General features: G+C 41.9%; 1 protein-coding gene and 1 pseudogene across 3 annotated transcripts in view; both read right to left on the reverse strand.

Annotated features, from left to right (window-relative positions):
• Nucleotides 1-935, reverse strand: part of STAMBP (STAM binding protein) — a 34404-nt gene extending 33469 nt beyond the window's left edge. For 2 of the 3 annotated variants that reach the window (XM_060169238.1, XM_060169236.1), the window contains exon 1: nt 808-900. The gene's annotated coding sequence lies outside the window, so the exon portion shown is untranslated. Of the gene's footprint in view, nt 1-807 lie in introns of all 3 variants that reach the window. The other variant, XM_060169237.1, reaches the window with a different exon arrangement.
• Nucleotides 649-19519, reverse strand: LOC132531931 (uncharacterized protein C2orf78-like; annotated as a pseudogene).
• Between the last annotated feature and the right edge of the window lie 1011 nt (nt 19520-20530).

Below are 20530 nucleotides of genomic sequence, written 5' to 3' on the forward strand. Positions count from 1 at the left end.
TTAAACCTTACTCATTCCCAACAGAGATCTTTTGCTTCAGTCGGGATTCTTATCTGCCCAGAAATCCTGACATTTCAGTTTCATTTGTCTATCCACTGCTTTTGTTTTCCATTCCAACCCCTCCCTCAGAGATGGTCTTCTCCGGGCCAATTCTATCTCTAGGTCACACTTCCTCCACCGACCTTCTTCTCAAACACCCTAATAGTACAAAAGTTGTGGGGACTACCAGGGATGTAGAGGTATTCCATCTCCTGTGGGAGCTTTCTTAGGGGCTCAGAAAGCTACTAGCAAATCTAAAACCTCCCCAAGTTGTCTAATTACTAAACTCAGGGCCAAGCCCATCAAAGCTAACTGAAGCAGAGCAAGCTTGTTGCTCTTCAGTCCCTCTTGGTAGAGGATCTTTTGGTAGAGAATGGAACCCCCTCCCGAGGCCAGGAAGTGGTGCCCAGAGCTACAAGCTGAGCAACACTCCAGGGAGGAGATGCAGTATCCGTAAATAAGGGGGGAAGGTGGCGTAAAGAACCGAGGGGGAAAGATGAGGAGGCGAAAGGAAGTAGCAGGAACGAGCGAAGGGGGCATATACAGTGGAGAGGGACCTCCTGACAACTGCGTGACGCCCCCTTCTCGAAGGCACTCAAGCCCAAGTTGTCAACACCCGGCAAAAATCAGCAAAGGTTTTCGGGTCTTTCGCGTGCGGTAGGAGGGGACGCGCTGGGCCCGGCTGGGAACCAGAGCCGTCAGGGGCCTCGCGCGCGGCAGGCCGGGCAGGGGTCGCGGGGAGGAGAAGGCTGCAGGCCCCACACTCACGGTGGCCGCTCCCCGCCAGAGTCCGACCACGCTCAGCAGCCCGGCCCCACCATACTCCCGGTACCCTTCCCCACCTGTCCCCGCGGTCGACACTCGGCGCTTCCGGAAACGTCACATCCGGCGCCCACCCCGCCCCCTCCCTCTGGTCTATCGGTTAATTCTCAAGAACTTAGGGCAAGGGGCGGCGACTGGTGGGCGGGGCTAGAGCTGCCACCTGCGGAAAAACCCACCAATGAGGAGAGAGCGGGTCGGCGGCCACATTGGTAAAACAAAACCAACGGGGAAGAAAGGGGAAACAAATAGTTAAAGGACCCAACGACCAAGCCAGCTTTTATTTTTAGGTTAGCGCGGACACAGTAAACGTCTGCGCTAACCTAAAATGTCTGCACTAACCACCGATGCATTCCACCATGTGAAAGGCTACACAAGTTGTAATACAACATCCCTTAGAAAAGCTTAGAAAGTATGGAATCAGATAAAATCTATTACATAAATCATACATTTATTGGAATTAGACTGGCAACTTTCATGTTTACCCCATGCCTTCATGTCCTTCACATTTGTGAGCTATGTTAAATGATTATGTCAGTCCTAAAAAGCTACCTTGTCCCAGTTCTCTGGAGAAAACTGTATGAGGTTTATCAGAATTGATTGGGTGTTGAACACTATCCCACCAGTCTATCAATGCCCTATATATACTACTAAGTCATTGGAAAACCAGGAGATGAGCTGTGTTTTTACTTTTATTTTTATTGCTAAATACATATCCTCGGGTCTTCTCTATGTGGAAATTTACTTTCTCTAAATTTCCATTCCCTTATTTTTTTAGAAATTACTCAAGTCTCAGCTCTTGATTTCACCTTAATTTTGTTCATTGCCACATTCAGAAACTCAATGTCCAGTTCTGTTTTAAATCTTTGTGGCCAGAGAGGTAGGTCACATTAGACTCATTGGCTGTTAGGGTCCATCCTTGTTAGTGGCAAGGTTTCCAGAGGAAGAGTATTTGGGGAGCAAGCATTCTAGTGGTTTCCACTAGTAGGATCTAAAAGTAAATTTCATTTTGTAGACTTTAGCACAACACTTTAGCCCCTCACGTTCTTTTTTGAATACTGGTTAAATCATTAATTTTTTTTTAGCATATGTTACAACAAAATTTTACCCGTAAATTTGAAAAGCATATCTTCTACAACTATTACCTTTTCAAACTGAAAGCCTTTCAAATCTTCATTAAGAAAAGACTTCATCAGCTTGTTACTAGAAATTTCTCTGTATGTTTTCATGGATTAACTGATTCTGTTCATGGGGTTACCATCACATAAGAAGCAGGTGCACATTTGTTTTAGTTTAGCAATATTAGTTCTTGGTCATCATAATATTCATTAAATCTTTTAATATTTAAAGCTGTTTCAATTTCTAGTCTGAATTTTGTTAAATATTACCTTTGAATTTGTCCCTGCTCCAATGTATAGTATTCAGCTTTATAAATTTTAAAAAATATTAGTAGACTAAAGAACAAAGTTTAATATTTAAGATTGTCTAGAAATATTATATCAATATACATTTGTTCTTGACCACTATATAATATCAATGAATTTGCTTGCTTTTGACCTCTGCAAAATTGGCAAGTACTTTTCTATTTATCTACACATACTATTTCATAAATGGGTGTGCTTAACAAGTACTAAATGCTTTAAAACTGAAATAGAAACCCGTTTGCTTTGGAGTCTGATTGTATTACCCAGTAATTGAATTGCTTTGTCCTACTGCTGTCCAGAAGAATACCCACAATTTCTTTAAACTCTAAAAATAGTTGCTATAATAAAAAAGATCTTCTGCCTCATTGTCTTATTAACTTAAAATTTTGAATCTTATGAAAGAACTACTATTTTGATTTTGAGTAGGATTTTCCTGCCAGATAGCCCCTCTATCACACCCACATAAATCCAACATTCAAAGAGGGACTGCTGATCTGAAAACCTGGCTAAACTTACCAGGGTTTCTAAATCAGGGAAAAGAAAGCTCCTTCTGAAAATTTCAGTTTGTTTATGTTACTTTCTACACAAAATTGTTGGCCTGAGATATTAGACAACTGTTTTTTGCCTAGCAAAGGACATAACACTAACTTTTTAATGTCACAATGCCAATAAAATTGTATTGAAAATGAGTGTTTAATCTCTAAGGGTCACTGTGAAAAGCAATGGGGACAAAAATATATGTATGACACATGTGTATATTATGAATGCATGGAAATTATGTTCCTTTTCAGTTGGAGTTGGAATTACCTCATGAAGAAGTTGTTCCTTGAGAAGGCTACAGTAAAACTAGTAACATTGAGGTGAATCTGAGGTTTGGGGCTCCACCTGTAGTTTGTTTTGAAGAATAGTGTCTCCTGTCACCAAGAAAAATATCTAGTTGGGAAAATGAGGTTTTGTTTTGTTTTTTAAAGATATATCATGCAAGCACAATGTTTATTTATTTATTTATTTATTGGCTGCCCTGGTCTTCGTTGTGGTGCGCAGGCTTCTCTAATTGTGATGCATCGGCTCCAGAGCATGTGAGCTCAGTAGCTGAGGCACGGGTTTAGTTGCCCCGCAGCATGTGGGATCTTAGTTCCCCGACCAGGGATCAAACCTGTGTCCCCTGCATTGGAAGGCAGATTCTTTTTTGTTTTCATTTGGAAGGCAGATTCTTAACCAGTGGACCACCAGGGAAGTCCCAGGAAAATGAGTTTTTAATGTATGCTTGTAAAGGTTTTAAATGTGTGTGTATTATTACAATTAATGCTTAAATTTGTGCATAAGCAGTCAATTTTATTTTAGACGTATTTTCTTCCTTTGTTACCTGCTAGTTAGCTGTGAGTTATACGATTTATTCCTGATAGCTGAGAGCCTTTTGTTTTAGGTAAGAGTGCCATTCTCAAGGTTGAAAATTTCAACAAGAGTTAAATGAGAAAAGAAACTTTAGGACTATCTGAGTTGTACAGTTTGGGTTGAGGGATTTTATCATTTTATATTTGGTTTACATATTTATTTACAAAAATATTGCCATATGACCAACCACTATAACTTTGATTGCAAGATAAAGAATTGCATACTGCTGTATTTATACTCCTTGAAAAACATTCATTTATTCATTCATTTATTCAATCAACAACTATTTATTGAGTACCTACTTTGTGCCAAACACTGTTCAAGGCACTGGGCATATATTAGCCAACAAAGCAGACAAAAAGAAACACAACCCTGCCCTCAAGGATCTTATATTCTAGCGATGGGTGAGGGAATGATGGATTACAAGCAATTATGTGATAAATAAGTAATTACATAGTATATTAGAAGATTCTAAATACCATGGGAGAAGTGGGCTCTGTAAAGGGAATCAGATTGAAGGAAAGGAGAAGTGCAGGGGGACAGTTGTAATTTCAGATAGTGTAGTCAGATAAACCCTCATTGGAAAGATTTGAGTAAAGACTTGGAGGTAACAGCAGGCAGGGAACAGCAAGTACAAAGGCCCTGAGCCAGGAGCTCTCTGATGTACTTAAGGACCAGCAAGGGCTGAGCATGATGGGAGTGGAATGAGTGACAGGGAACATAGCAATAGATCATGTACATCAGGGCTCAGCAAACTACTTGTCTTTGCAAATGAAGTTTTATTGGAACACAGCCATGCCCATTCATTTACATATTTTCTATGGCTGCTTTCATGCTACCAATGCAGAGTTGAATAGTTGAGACAAAAACAATCTGGCTCACAGAGACTAACATTTTTACTGTCTGGCTGTTTATTTGTTGACCCCCGATATAGGTAGGGCCACATAGGCCATTGCAGGGACCTTGGCTTTGACACTGAGAAAAATGAGAAGCCGTGGAAGGGTTCAAGCAGAAGAAGGACAAGATCTGACTAATGTTTTGAAAGGATAATTACAGTGGCTGTGTTGACAAATTTTAGGCAGGCAAGGGTGGGAATAGGAAAGCCAGTCAGGACTGTGGTTCACAAGGTACACTGGGGCGCCCCCCAGGACACCACATAAATTCACCAGCCTATAGCAGGATATTTAAAATTTTTGAAGGATTCACAGCAATATTTGACATCTGTTAGATACCACGTGAGCTTCTAGCTGGTAGGTAGTTCACAGTTTCAGCATTAGGTTGTGCTATATTCCTTTCAATGCTATCATATGATTGTGAACCTGGGATTTTGGGCAGTAGTTGTAACAAAAGTCAAGTACTAATTGAAGATCAGTGTGGAGCAGGAAATGAGTCTGGCAGCACCCAATTTAATTCTAAGGTTTGAGATGTTGTACAGTGCCCAACAGTCCCCCACATTCCATTAGCAAGTAATTGTGGTTATTTCAGAGTGAAATAAAAATATTTTCCTTTTAATTCACATGTATTATTTTTCAAACGTCTACCTAGTTGTTGGAGCATTGTATCATTGTGCAAATGGGGCATTTTTCCTGTGGCTGCTCTAACAAGTCACCACAACTGGTGGCTTTAAAAAGCAGAAGTTTATCAGTATTATTCACTGTACAGTACAGAAAAATAATGAAATGCTAAGCTTCAGTTCAAAATTAAATATGCTTTGATAAATACAGCATGCACTACATGATGTATGGTACAATAAAGTTAAGGTATTGTTTGTGAATCATTTTATATTTTACATTACCTAAACATTTTCAAAGTCAAAACTTGGAGTATTCTTCATATTTTTCCTGCATTAAGTTTTCCACTGCCTTTGAAAATTCACTTGTATTTCATAGTATAAATTAAGCAAGGGACCATTTCAATTTCTTTTAAAAAATTTATTATGAGTTTGGAACTGCCTCTTCCTAATATTCTGTTGCATTCTTTGAGGGTGACAGAAATCTAATAAGGTACAAGTGTGGAACATAAGTGAAAATAATAAATTACAGATATACTATAAGGTATTTGTTCACACACGTTTAAGGTGACATTGAACAGAGCCATACTCTTCAATTTTCAAAGTGCTGTGTATTCAGTCAAACAATGTGAAATGATACTTTCCTGATGTATTTCTGCTTATGTTTTGTCCTAGTTAAATTGCTATAAATAAAGGGGCTTTAGGTGCATTTGTAGCAATTGTCAGCAACTGAGTAATTTCTGTGACTAAATTCATTAAAATATATAGAATAAAAAGAAGCAGAAATTTATTTTTTCACAGTTCTGGAGGCCAGAAGTCTGAAATCAATACCACTGGGACAAAATTAAGGTGTCAGTAGGATTTACACTCCCTTCAGAGTCTCTTGAGGGAGTTTTCGTTCCTTGCTTTTGCCAGCCTCTGGTGGTTGCTGGCATTGCTTGGCTGGTGGCTGCAACACTCCAGTCTTTGCTTCCATGGTCACTTTGCCTTTCCCTCTTCTGTCTCTATCAAATCTCTTTCTGCCTCCATTTTGTAAGATGCATATGATTACATTTAGGGCTCACCCTGATAATCCAGGATAACCTCCCCATCTCAAGATCCTTAATTTGATCACATATGCAAAGATCCTTCTTCTAAATAAGGTAGTAATATTTATAGGTTTGAGGAATTAGGATCTGATCTCTTTGTGTGGTCGTTATCCAGCCTACTGCAAACATAAATGCTTATTAATTATTGGCACCCAACTAGTTAATAAATGGGACTGTTAAGTATTGCTTTTAGCCTAGAGGTGAGACACCAAAGGCTCTGTAAATCTAGAAAGTTTGGGAAGCTTCTGAGTTGGGAGGCTATCCTAATAATCTGGGCAGGAAATGATGGGGACTTGGACTAATGTGGAAATGGAGGAAAGTGGTTAGAAGTGCACAAGTTCTAGATACAATTCAAAGGTAAGGCAGTCAGAGTTTGCTGATGCATCGTTGGCAGGGAAGAAGAGGAGTCAAGTGATTTCGAAGGTCTCTGGCCTGAGCAACCGAAAAAATGATATTACCATGAACTGAGATGAAGAAAACTGGGCATGGACCAGATCTTTTGCTGGGGAGGAGGGCAGATTGGAGATTCCATTTTGTACATGCTTAGGAAAGTCAATCAAAGAGAAGGAAAAGAGGGAAGGAAAAGATACACATTCCTGACCAGGACCTGCCTTCAGACTCTCCCCCTGCCCACAGGCTTACTCCACCTCTCATGGTGGCCAAATGTCCCCCAACCCATGAGCCCTTTAGATTGTTGTGTTTTAACTTCCTATTCAAAACATGGACTGAGCAAATACACACATGAGACATCAGACAGAGGAGACTCAGAAAGCCTCTTCTGACCCAGAGTCCTAACGAGGGTAGTGTAAATGGGGCTCTGCTTCGGGAAACTGAAAATTATAGGAACCCACATTTCAAGTAATTATGGCAAATGATGGAGCAGAATTTCAGAAAGATGGAGGCAGTTGCACATCATTTGAATCTCACCAAACCTTCTCATGGAACTAGATCAACCAAAACCAAGTGCCCATGGGTAACACTTATCGAGAAACTAGAAACCCCAAAACAAGAGGGTGTGTCAGACCACCACCCACAGAGACCTGCCTGGTCCCAGCATCTGCACCAAAGGAAGTGTCAGACAGGAGCAAGCATCTGATGGACATGAAGACAGGAGTCCTTCAAAATGCCAGCAGGTATTCATTGGAAAGCACTGTGGGCCAATATGAGAACAGCAGCTGACTGGGAGAGATTTTACCAAACTCTAACGTGAGTAAGGACAAGGGGCCCAGAATAGTCTAAAGGGATGGAGCAGTCTAGCCCTTCTACATCATCAAACTGAGCAGCCAGAGCTCCTTTCCAGGATGTGACCCACACAGAAGAGAAACTTTTGGGAGGAAAAACAGGCACAAAGGGAAATGTCTTGGTAAAAGTCAGGGAGGGCAGCAGAGCCAGGAAACCTCCGAAAGTAAGCCACTGTGTTTTTGAATACTACATTAAAAAAACAGACAAACAGAAATTCTGTGAAGTTAGAAAAGCAATTCTCAATCACACCTCCTTTTTATTTTTTTAATATATATATTTTTAGTTAATTTATTTATTTGGTTGTGCTGGGTCTTAGTTGCAGCAGGCAGGCTCCTTAGTTGCAGCTCCTGAGTTGTGGCACGTGAACTCTTAGTTGCAGCATTCATGTGAGATCTAGGCCCCTGACCAGGGATCGAACCCGGGACCCCCTGCATTGGGAGCTTGGAGTCTTATCCACTGCCCACTAAGGAACTCCCTTTTTCTTTTTTCTTCCTTCCTTCCTTCCTTTCTTTAAAGCTCCAAGTCATTTAAAATACATGACTTCTTACTAAAAATCTCCAGTTCATATAACCAAGGGGTTTATAACTTCTCCTTTAAGTTATATTCCTGGGACTTCCCTGATGGTCCAGAGGTTAAGATTTGGTGCTTCCAATGCAGAAGACATGGGTTGAATCCCTAGTTGGGGAGCTGAGATCCCACATGCTGCGCAGCCAAAGAAATTTTTTTAAAAAAGTTATATTCCTGTATTATTGAATTTAGTGGTTTAGATTTTTTTTAATGTTTAGAAGATTTCAATTTATTTACCAGGAACAAACAAAACATAATGTAAAAATAGTTTTCAGGAAACTATTTCCATCATTCTTTTCTTCCCTTTCTCCTGCAGATTGGTGTTTTATCCTTACAAGTTCTCCGTCGTTCCATAAGAGAGCTGCTCTTCTTCTGGTTTCATAAGAGATGGTGAACCGTGTTAAAATATCCAGTTTACCTAAATTTCTAGAGTACACTTCAGGGAGCGAATGATGGGGTGGGATGTTGGGGCAGAGTGAGAGATACAGATTCTGGTGAGACTGAGAGTCATTCACAAAAATTACTGGGCTGTGGTGAAGGGAGAACAAAAATAAATCAGGTTCCTGCTGGTGGACAGGAAGCCAAAATGAAGAAGAATGGTGCGTAGCTGGGCAGTGTAATTAGGCCCATAAGTGCTGTGTCTTCTGATGGTAATTATGAACAGAAACCAACTAATAATTATGAATAACATGTAGGTGACCAATCCTTGAGAGCTGAGGTAGAGAGAAGGAAAGATGACATTATACCTTGTCTCTAGTTCATTGAGTTTCCCAGGCTGGTTGTGACCAATCCTGGGTGAAATCATAACTAAATCATTTTTGCTAAGGTGATCAGCTTTCGTGGGGTCCTTTCTCTGCACTCTGTCCAATGATAAAGCCCACTGGTTTATGCCTCCTGGAAAAGAGTTATTTCAAAACAGTATAAGTGAAGCATTGATGAAACAGCCATGAGGAACACGTTTCCACATGGCCTCGCACCTCCTTTTCAAAGTGCTTTAAAACTTTTTTCATCCAAAAATCAATAAAAAAAAAGGATTGGGATCAAATCCCGTACAGAGGTAGTGTAAGAAAAAAGAGAATAAGGAGCAGAATAGCATCTCTTCAGACAATAAAATCAAGTTGGAAAAGACAGGTCCACAAAACAGATCAAAACTGTAACCTAGGGCTTCCCTGGTGGGACAGTGGTTGAGAGTCCGCCTGCTGATGCAGGGGACATGGGTTCATGCCCTGGTCCGGGAAGATCCCACATGCTGCGGAGCGGCTGGGCCCGTGAGCCATGGCCGCTGAGCCTGCGCATCCGGAGCCTGTGCATCCAGAGCCTGTGCTCCACAACAGGAGAGGCCACAGCAGTGAGAGGCCCACGTACCGCAAAAAAAAAAAACAAAAATAAAAACAAAACCTGTAACCTATTATTTCAAAGTGGGCTAAAAGATGTTAGGAAAAACAATGGAAAAGATGAAAGAACATGGATCGAGGAGGGAATGGGAAGTTACTGTCTAATGGCTCTAGAGTCTCTGTTTGGGATGGTGAAAAAGTTCTGGAAAAGGTAAATGCTGATAAATGCCACCTATGGGTGTTTGGTTTTAGTTGATCTTCTTCCATGAAAGGGTTTGGAGAGATTCAGAAACTATGCTGCTGCCTCCATCTTTCTGAGGTCCTGCTCAATCTTTAGACATAATTATTTTGAATTTGGATAGTGGTGATGGTCGCACAGCATTGTGAATGTATTTAATGTCACTGAATTGTATACTTGAAAATGGTTGAAATAATAAATTTTCTTTTATGTATATTTTACCATAATAAAAAAAACCGTGAAAGAACAGCATAAATCAGAATTAGGTAAGATGATAGAACTCAGGACAGAATTCAAAATAAAAGAAAAAAATTTCAGAAATGAAGACTAAATTTAAAATAATACAAGAGTGGGGAGTTCCTGGTTGTCCAGTGGTTAAGAATCCACCTTCCAATGCAGGGGATGCAGGTTCAATCCCTAGTTGGGGAACTGAGATCCCACATGCTGCAGGGCAACTAAGCCCGCATGCCGCAACCACTGAGCCCGCGTGCTCTGGAGCCCATGCGCCACAACTAGAGAGCCCCCGAGCCACAAGGAAGAGCCCACATGCTGCAACTAATATCCAACACCGCCAAAAATAAATAAATAAATAAATAAATAAATTAAATAATACGAGTGAATGAACATAATGGATAATGTCTTAAGAGAAACAAACAAGAAAAGGAAAAATTTTTTTTAATCAAAAAGAAGATAAAAAGAATTTTAGAGAAATGGCAAACATAAAAGATAGGCAAAAAAGAGACAGGACAGCTCTGAAAAGAGTAACATAAATATGTATAAGAATCTATTATACCATAAAAGTGACATTTCAAATCAGTGGGACAGATTAGTCAATAAATTGTGATACATACACGTTGAGGTATAAATAGTTCTCTGGAAGGATCCACAGCACGGCAAAAGCAGATGTCTCTGAGGAGGGAAATGTGTGGCTGGGGCACGTGGGGAAAAGGGTGACTTTTCGTTGAATACCCTTGTGGACCTTTTCTAATGTTCTGTCATGTGACTCTATTACCTCTGAAGTTCGCCTGAGTTCAAACCCCAGTTCCCCCAGTTGCTAGCTCTTAATCTTGGGCAAACTCTTCACACTCTCCAAGCCTCTTTATCTGTGAAATAAGGTCAGTAACTTAGCCTGGTGCTGCCTGGCACAGAATAAACTGTCAATAAATGGAGATTATTAGTGTAAAAAACCCAAATGCCCATCAATGGATGAATGGATTTTTTAAATGTGGTGTATTTGTGAAATATTACAGTCATAAAAAGGAATGAAGTACTGACACATGCTACGACATGGACGAACTTGAATATATTATGCTAAGTGAAAGAAGCCACACACAGTGGTCCCATTTGTATTATGTCATGAAATGTCCAGAAAAGGCAAAACCATAGCAACAGAAAGGTAATTAATGGTTGCAGGGACTGAAGGAGGAGGGGATGAAGAGGGCCTGCTGATGGTTACAGGGGCTTCTTTGTGGGGTGATGAAAACGTGATGGGTTAGATGACGGTGATGGTTGCATAGGCTTGTGAATGTATGAAATGACGCTGAATTTGCAGTTTCAGAAGGTGAATGTTATGGCATGTGAATGACATCTCAAAAAATTAATGTTGAAAATGAAAATTGCCAGTTTTCCCATGGTCACTATCCACTATCCACTGTCTCCATCCCTCCCTTCTCCCCACTGCATTCCTTTTGACGCCCACCCCTGCCGCTCTCTCCCATCCTCACTCCCTCGACCTGCCCCACGAGGCCTCCCAGGGAGCCCGTGAACCACTGGGTGCCTGGGTCCTGTGGCTGTTGGAGCAGCTGCCCAGTGTGCGTGCCCCCACCGCTCTCACCCGTGAGAGTGGATGCTTCCGTCGGATTTTCTCATGCGTTTCAGTAGATGGTGATGTTTACAGAAGGCGGCACACGCCCTGGTCAACGGAAGAAGCCCCGCAAGTTAATATTTAGGCCCGTCCAGAAGTTTGATCTCGTCGACCAGTAACCTCAGGATGCTGTCCTCTGAAAGCCAGGTTGGCCGCCTGCGGGCACTTACAAATACTGAGGACTTTGGAGGCATTTGGGCCTCAAATTGAGGCCTTGTACCTGCACACACGATGTGACCTCAGCCCTCTGCTGCACCTCTCTAAGTGAAGTGGCACAAGAATACTGGCCTTGCCTTTTGTTGCCAGGATTAACTGAAGAGTGCATTGGCTGCCATGGAGCTTATATGTTGAGTACATCGTGATTAACATACCAGGGCCTACTCGTGGGCCTCGTGATGCAGCAGTTCCTTGGCTCTGCCCCTGTCGTCAGCTGCCCCTAGGATAACTCTGAGCCCTAGCCACCTCTCTGGTAGATTTCCCTGTCCCCCCACTATAATCACACCTGGATAAGGCAACTCAAACCTTTCAGAGATGTGTCCTGAACCTCCTGTTTTCTTAAATACCTATCTGGTGGTTGTGAGACTTAAGGCCAACCTCCCCAAGAGACTTTTTCTGTTTCTCCTAGTAAACCTAGACTCACCTTCTGTCATCTTCAAGTCTACTCAAATTTGGTTCTTTCAACCCTGACCTCTGACCCTGCTTTTTACTTCTTCCATTTCATCCTCACTCCTGCTTCCTTTCATAAATCCATAAATCTCTTTTGGCCTTCCTAGCCCTGGGCCAAGTTCCTTCCTCTTTCCTCAGTTTTTACCCCTTTCTTCCCCTTTCCTTCATTCTCCCATCCAACTTTCAGTCCTTCCTTTCTCATGCAGACTTTGATTCCAACCCCATCAAAAACAAACAAACAAACCAAAAAGCTAAAACACGCCACAGTTAGCAGCATCTCAAGATTCAAAAGCTTTATTACTCATCTATTAATTCTATTACATTTATTTATTCAGTTTTATTGTTTTAAAATATATCAAAATAAATAGAGAAATTTATACCTGTCTTATCTGTATATGGAAGAGCAGCTGGTCCCCAAGGTGGCACCCACATTCCTAGCAGCTCTGACTTTACATATCCGTAGTAGTCAGCAATTTCCATTTCTTTTTCCCTCTCAATGAAAAATTGCACTTTCCCCAAAGAGGTGTATTTGGCAGCATTCTCATGTTGTTGTTGAGCCTGTCTCTTCATGGCCTCCCGCTCTGGCCTCTGCTCGTGTTCGATGGGCTTTGACATTACTGGCTCAGGAACATTGGGTTCCCTCCATGGAATTGGTTGCTCGCTGAAGTCTTGGAGTAGAAATGGGGTTTGGAGCTTGGGTGGGGACTGGCGCTTAGTCACAGCAGGGGGAACAGGCTCCCGCTGGAGAGAAGTGCAAGATGAAGTTCCATAGGGTGCAGGCCTAGGAGCAGCAGACTGAGGGACACTAGGCTGCGTATGGTCGGTCCAACCCAGTTGGGTTGGTTAGTCATAGTTGGCTGAGATGGTTTGGCAGGACCTGGCAAAGAGGCAGGAGCTGGCTGGGATGAACTCACTGCAGGAGGTTGAGCTGAGTTAGTAGAAGCAGGCTGGGCACAGTCAGCCAGAGCAGGCCGATGTGAGGCCAGAGACCGTGGCCTCCGAGGAGCAGGTCGAGCTTGAGGCTTGTCCCAGGCAGAAAACGGCAGAGGTATCAACTTGACCTTCCCAGGAGGCGGCAGCTCCTACTGGGATGGAGATGGACACTCTTTCTCAGCACTGCTGTCTGGTTTCTGGGCTTCGACTTGAGTTTTCTCAGGACTCTTACCCTCAGGTGGGGTATACCTCCATGGCTGGATAGCTGGGGGTGTTTAGGGTTGCTTGAATTTCCCAAGACCCGACAGGAAGAGAGCCCAGTTTTCTTATCATTCTTCTCCCCCAGTGCATGAAAAACCTTCACAGACGCCAGCCTGCACATGCCTAGGGAGGTTCGAGGCTTTTTAAAGCTCTCTTGGATAAGCTCAGTTTGGTGTTCCTTTCGCTTCGTCTGGGGAATTGTTGGCTTCTCTCCTGCCTTGACTTTGTTCCCTGACTGCTTTTTCTCATCAGCCTTCTTCCTTCCTCTGGTCCTTGTGGTCCTTTCCTGCCCGTGGCTCTTCGTTTTGCTGATCTTTCTGGATGCAGCTTTCTGAGGTTTGCCTTTGGAATGCTTGGCCGTGGTCACAGGAGCGCTGTCCCTGACTGCAGCATGGCATAGAAGCACTTCTCCCCCTAGCAGGCACTCTGGATTCTTTGGCTGGATTTTGGCCTTGGGAGCACCACTGATAGGCTCAGAGGCTTTATGTTTGTTCTTCCTGGGTTGAGCAGAGGGAACCTTTATGACACTTGGCTTTTGCTGCACCTGATTCACCTTAATGGCTCTGGTGTCTTTGGCTTTGATCACGTTGGGACCTTTGGATTGATCAAGATCTTTCAAAGAAAAAAAGAGCTGGGGAAGGTGAATATCCTCCACCAGTGTAGTAATGTCTGCAAAACCACTGCTAGATTCCATCCCATTTTCAGCTGTCCCTGGGTCCTCAAGACTCAGGCTGTTCTTTCCCAGATCAGCATTTTCAGAAGCACCTGCTCCTCTTGGCTAAGGGGATGCATCAGTGCAGGCCAGGAGCTGGTGAATATCAGGGATTTCTAAAGGGAGTAGTGGAGGCACTTGGTTTTCTCTTGGGATCTGTAGGCATCCAGAGGCTTTGAAAGCTTTGTTTTAATATCCTCCAAGTGCTCACTCTCTATTTGTCCCTGGCTTGGAGCTGGAGGCAGGGCCAGGAGACTACTGGCGCTCTGGACTGGAGCTGTCCCTGAAATGTCCCCAAGTTCAGGTGGTGGGTTACTCTCAAGTATCTGAATATTTCTGCTCGTGAAGGACTTGGGGAGTTCTTGAGTTTGTGTCACACAAGATGTCTGGCTTGGAGGTTGCAATCCCAGGGAATGTTTCATCACCAGGGAAGTCTCCATCCCTACAAAGGAATCAAGGTAGAAGTCAGTCCCTGGTAAGTGAGATGCTCCCCCTAAACACCAACACAGCAATCATGTACCTTTCAAGGTACATGATTGCTGTGTTGGTGTTTAGGGGCAAGACGGGCAAGGCATTTCTAGTAACTCTTCTTAAGGATCATGGACAGTGCCCTATGCTATGAGATAAGGGGTGACTGTTGTAATTCTTACTGGTGATCATTTCATGTCACTGATTCTTGGCTTTCTTTGTATTTCATAAGATTGTTATAAATCAATTAAAAATGAGTCTTATTTTTAAAAAATGAAATGTTTTACAAAGTCTAGCATTCTCATATAGAGTCCTTTCAATTCTCCCCACTTTCCTGAGAGGCTAAGGACACTTCACACCATGAATTAGGAGAGGGAGTAGACCCTTCATGATGAAATATATAAACAAAGACAGAGTCTTAGCCTGCTTGCTCTGGACAGGATCTCGGACCACAAGGTCTTAAATTCTGGTATAAATTAAGGAAGTGAGGACAGTTAAACTGTCACTATCATAACAAGAGTTCTGAAACACCTTCCAAAGAGACTCTAGCAGTAGAACAGGGAAGGGAGTGAGACAGTGTGGTAGTACAGGGGGAATGATTGGCTGCAGCAGTGAAAAATGTGGTACCTATTAGTATGCTCTCGGGGTTCTTGTACGTGTAGCATAGATGACTTTTACAGTGTCCCTCCCACCTTCCCCCATGCATTACGTGTTCTTTTTTTTTTTTTTGGTTTGTTTAATTTATTTTAATTTGTTTATTGTTTGAACTTATTTATTTTATGTATGTATTTGTTTGGCTGCACTGGGGCTTCATTGCTGTGCACGGGCTTTCTCTAGTTGCGGCTAGCGGGGGCTACTCTTGGTTGCGGTGTGTGGGTTTCTCATTGTGGTGGCTTCTCTTGCTGCGGAGCACGGGCTCTAGGCGTGTGGGCTTCAGTAGATGTGGCTCACGGGCTCCAGAATGCAGGCTCAGTAGTTGTGGCACATGGGCTTAGTATCTCCACGGCCTGTGGGATCTTCCCAGACCAGGGCTCGAACCCGTGTCCCCTGCATTGGCCGGTGGATTCTTAACCACTGCACCACCAGGGAAGCCCTAGGTGTTCTTATATGAGTCTAAAACCAGAGAGCCCTGAGCAAAGGTAGTGGTCATTAAAGGCTCAGGACCTAAATTCTACCTGTCTGTACACCACTTCCCAGCTGTAGATTTGACCCCATTTTTGAATGCTGACCTCATTGTTCAACTTTCTTGCTGTTTGTACTCACCTTGAAAACTTGTTTCTGTGATGGCTTGAGCAGACACAGGGTAGTAGATTCCAAGAGGTGGAAGCTGGTGGTTGGATATTTGTGGGCTGAATCTCCTTTAGTACCATAACCACTTTTGGTTGCACAGAGGCCCTACTTCCTGTGTATGACACAGAGCCATAGGATTGCAGGCAGGAGCCAAGTTCTCCATTCAGTAAAGACCCCAATGTGCCTTGGTTATAGTAATATACCTGGCTTCCTTCCTGGTAGGGAAGTGACAGGCTGTGTCCCTAGTTTGGAATCTGAGATGGTGTTCCCTGAGCAAGCCTGGCAGAAAGTGATGGATATAGAGGGACCATGTTATTGGTGTCTGCAGTTTTATCATACTGGGCTGCCGTAAACATGGAAGAAGCAGCTGTGTGCTGGTCAGTGACTGCCAGAGTAAAGTCTCCGAGTGAAGGAGAATTCTTTTCAGTGCTTCCTGTGATGTCCCAGTCAAGAACACCCGGATAGGAAGCAGCTGAAGTGGAGGTCTGGCTCTGGTCAGTAGCTCCAGATAACATAGTTGTGCTAGAATGTTGGTGAAGGTAGGCACTACCCATGAGTGTCTGGAAGGAGGTAGCCATAGTTGATGCCAAACTGACGGCAGGAGCAGAGACTCTGGAGAAGTTGCAGACACTTCCTGTTAGGGAAGTTGCATTGCTCACCCCAGGAAGAGAGTGCTGCAGAGAATTCAGAGTTCCAAGTAGAGATGGATTTTGGAAATTTTTTGTAAGAACAAGAGGGTAATGAAAACATCAGGGAGATTGATAAATTCTCACTATGTTTGAGGAACAGCATTATCTTAAGTTTCTTGCTATCCGGATACCTCTAGTGTCAATACTTACTGAGAAACCAAAAATCAGACCGTTATGATGGTGGCAAGGACTGAGCAGTTTTACACTCTTCTGTATTAGCTGCCTGTGCTCCCATGTTGGGCACAGAAGACCCAAGTGGTATGGCTCAGACATTGTTCTCTAGGCTGGAAGCAACCTTCTTCCTGCCCTATCTTTCCTTTCAGCCTGAATTAGTATGGACTTCTATGCTGTTTCGTAGACTGGGAGCATTTTAGAACTAGGAGGTCTTAGAGAACTTCTATTTTCACAGTCTCATTTCATGAAGAAGGAAACTGAGACTCAGAGAGGTCAGGTTGACTTGTTCAACTTCTCTCATTATGTTAGTATCCTTACCAGGTTTCAGAGCCTAAGTATCCTGACTTGCTTGCCAGGACGCTACTCTGAGCATGATACTGCCAGAAAGTGGGAGAAGTAGAACTTATAATATAGGCATTTTTTTTGTCCGTTAGAAAATAGTACAGCTATTATCATTGTCATCTTCAGTGTCTCACTTTGCTTGTGGAGTTCCCATGCTATTACCTAGAGTTCACATATAGCTCAGTCCAACTGGTAAATTTAAAGAGTCATTTTTACCCTCTTAAAGCCTGGTTTCTCATCCTACCTCAAAATGATTACCTGAAAGTGAATTTCTTAAGTGCTTTTGGAAACAAAAAAGTTATCTGCTTACTTCAGATTACTCATCTATAAAGTGGTTATAACAGCACCACCAATAATAATAGCAGTAATAATTAATACATGAATAAGCTGATATATAGCGTATGATTTATATGGAGGAAGATACAATAAGTTCTAGAAAGAAAAATCATGAAAAACATATTACATAATGAAAAAGAAATACATAGATATTAATGAAAACTTGGGTATGTGGCAAGTATCAAAGCATAATGAGTTTACTAACAAATGACATTCTGTACCATACATGCAATATTATGAAAGTGAATTTTGCCCACTCTATTTTAGTGAATACTATTAACCAAAAAACACGGTAGAATGTGATTTTGAATGGATTTTTAGCCAATACATACAGACACAGAAGATATATCAGTAAAAATGCATAACAAGCAACAAAATTCAATCAACGTGAATGTATAGGGGGCCACAATATATGCAGACAAGTATTTCAATGAAAACTGGTACAAAGCAGACAGCAAAATAATAAGTGTAAAAGAATTTCATCATTGTTCTCATTCATATTTTTACCCAGCAATAACAGGTATTAAGCCTGGTAGAAATATATATTTCAAAGAATAGAAATATACAATAAGCAGAAAGGAAGCTTAAAAAGTATCAAGATGGTTTTTTTATTTATCCTAGAACTTAGATTATAATCATCTTCAACATCCAAGAAGATGACATCCCAAAACCTAAAAAAACCATCATCACTAGAATCCAATTAAAAAAGATTTTCAAATGTAAAAACATCAAAAGGACTCCACAATATTGTTCTAGATAAATGTGGAATTTTTTTTTCTTGCCGCGCCACATGGCCCTGGCAGTGAAAGCACCGAGTCCGAACCACTGGACCGCCAGCGAATTCCCTCATGTGGAATTAGGCATGTGGGGCTTGACTTTATCTTTTTCTTCGTAAGTAGCTAAGATCTAAAAACGAACGATGGCTGTTGATCAATGTGCTCTCTGTGTTAGGAAGGAAAGAACTGTAAAGATGAAAAGCAACCTTGCCTTAGAACCTACATATCACACAAGGGAAATAGTCCTTCTGATTCAATTTAGAAGATATCATTTAAAATTTTTAATTAGTAAAATGTCTACATAGTTTAAAAATTAGAAAGAATCAAACATTGAAAAGCAGACCCCTAGATAACCACTTTGGTTTCCTGTTTATAGGAAGCATCATTTCCAGGACATATTTCTAAAATATTTATATTCAAAACTGTCAAGTGCCAACTGTATTCAGAGAGGCAATAAAAGAAAAAATACTGAGTATGACTTTTCTGGTAAGCTGCTTTTCCTGGTGATACCCTGTTCTGTCCTTACTTTCCTCTTAGTCTGTTAAAATAAGGATTTGCTACAATAAACTTTGTTTTGCCCTGCTCTGAGCAGATTTCACTCTATGCTCTTTCTGCTTTAATTTAAAATCTTTGGTTCCCATCAACATTCCATTGCAAACTACATTTTTCTTGAGAGCTCCTCTATGCTTTCCCTCTTCATTCTTATTTTTTTTCCTATCTCTTTTTTCCTGTTGGCCTGTGCTGATGAAAACAATCCTAAACTTCCTTACGTTTGACTCTGTGCCTCCCTATAGCCCAGTACTCTCCATCCTCTCTCCCTATTTTCTCTTTATAACTAGTCGAAATATTAGTGGAGGGAGACCTTTAGAGATGAAACATCTTGCTATATATTGCTAGTTTTCTATGTCACCTGTCTTTTCTATGTTTCTGTTGAAACACTCTTGAGAAGTCTCTGATTTCATTTTCTACAAGGGTACCCTTTAAGGCTCAATATTAGAAAAGAAAGGGATCAGAGTGATCAAGCAATGTAGTGTTCTAACGTAACTGATAAGGAAAATATCAGGCTTTGTGAGACAGTCAATGATTTGTCCAAAGTCACACAGATAGTAAATGCCAAAGTCAAAACTGAAATTAGGTCTCCAGACTTCTAGTTCAATACTTTCCCTCATTATTCCATGCTATTTTGAATCTACTAGTAAATTTAGGGGCAAAATAAATCTAACGAAAAAAATTAAAAAGTTTCTTTTCTTACCTGACATGGTCCTAGAAGAAAAGGAAACATCAACTGCAGATACGAGGGATGAAGAGACACCACCAGAGGATGTCTGAGTGGCTGCAGCTGAATGGCGCATATGTCCAGTACAAAGGTCACTGGTTACTGGTCACTTGTCACTGGTCACCGCTCACTTGTGATGATCCAAATTTATTTACAGACAAGTCCACGGAAACCCCAAGACTCTACCAAGTGGTAGTAGGTTTGGTAGGAGAATGATGTCACAAAGCTGGCAGTTTACAGGTACGAGATAGCCAATAGGGAGGTCCGATCCCCAACAGGAAGGCGGGGATGGGTGGAGAGAGTGTAGCAGAGCTAAAACAACACCTAAATTTCTGAGCTCTGGGGAGGAAATCCTAGAAGACAGATTTACCTCCCCCAGGCTCTTATATTAGGGAAATCATTGCAACATTTCTTACAGACGTTCATTAATATCATTAACTAACAGTTACTTATAGTCTATAGAGTATTATATTCTATGTATCATATACTTAGAGCTATATATATATATAACTAATTAATATCCTTAGGAAGGAAAGAGCCATCTAGTTGAACTATTACAGTTGTTCTGAAAACATATCTGTCTAATTAGTGAACTTATAGCAACCTTTATGGAGAAAAAGTAGGGATTAAGAAGTTCTTCTTGTAACTTGGTTAAAGCGTAGGGTGAAGTTTGTTGCGTGTACCTTGTGGAGAATGTTGTGGTCCAAGGCTCTTCTCTTTCAGTTTCGTCTCCTTGACTCCTACCTTCCTTGGGCTGGGCTAGGCTGGGCCAGGTTGGACTTGTGACTTACATTTCTCTTCTGCTTTCTTTTTTTTTTTTTTCCATTATGGGCATTGTTTCTAGGACAAGCCTTGATCTTGCATTCTTACCCTCATGGATGCTACTTTCTGTCAACTTCCAGCAGCAGGAGTCTTCTTTTCAGTGCTTGATGCTTCTCAAAACAGACTCTGCCCCCTGGAAGCAAATACCAAAGAGCTAGAGACAGCTGTTTGCAAAGCTTTCCTCTTCCAGCCTTTGGTTGCAATTCTTTTGCCCATAATTTGCTGCCTCTAGTTCCTTGGGCCACACAGGTATCCTGCCATCCAG

Source organism: Lagenorhynchus albirostris, chromosome 13 (genome assembly GCF_949774975.1).
Source record: "Lagenorhynchus albirostris chromosome 13, mLagAlb1.1, whole genome shotgun sequence".
Classification (NCBI taxonomy): domain Eukaryota; kingdom Metazoa; phylum Chordata; class Mammalia; order Artiodactyla; family Delphinidae; genus Lagenorhynchus; species Lagenorhynchus albirostris.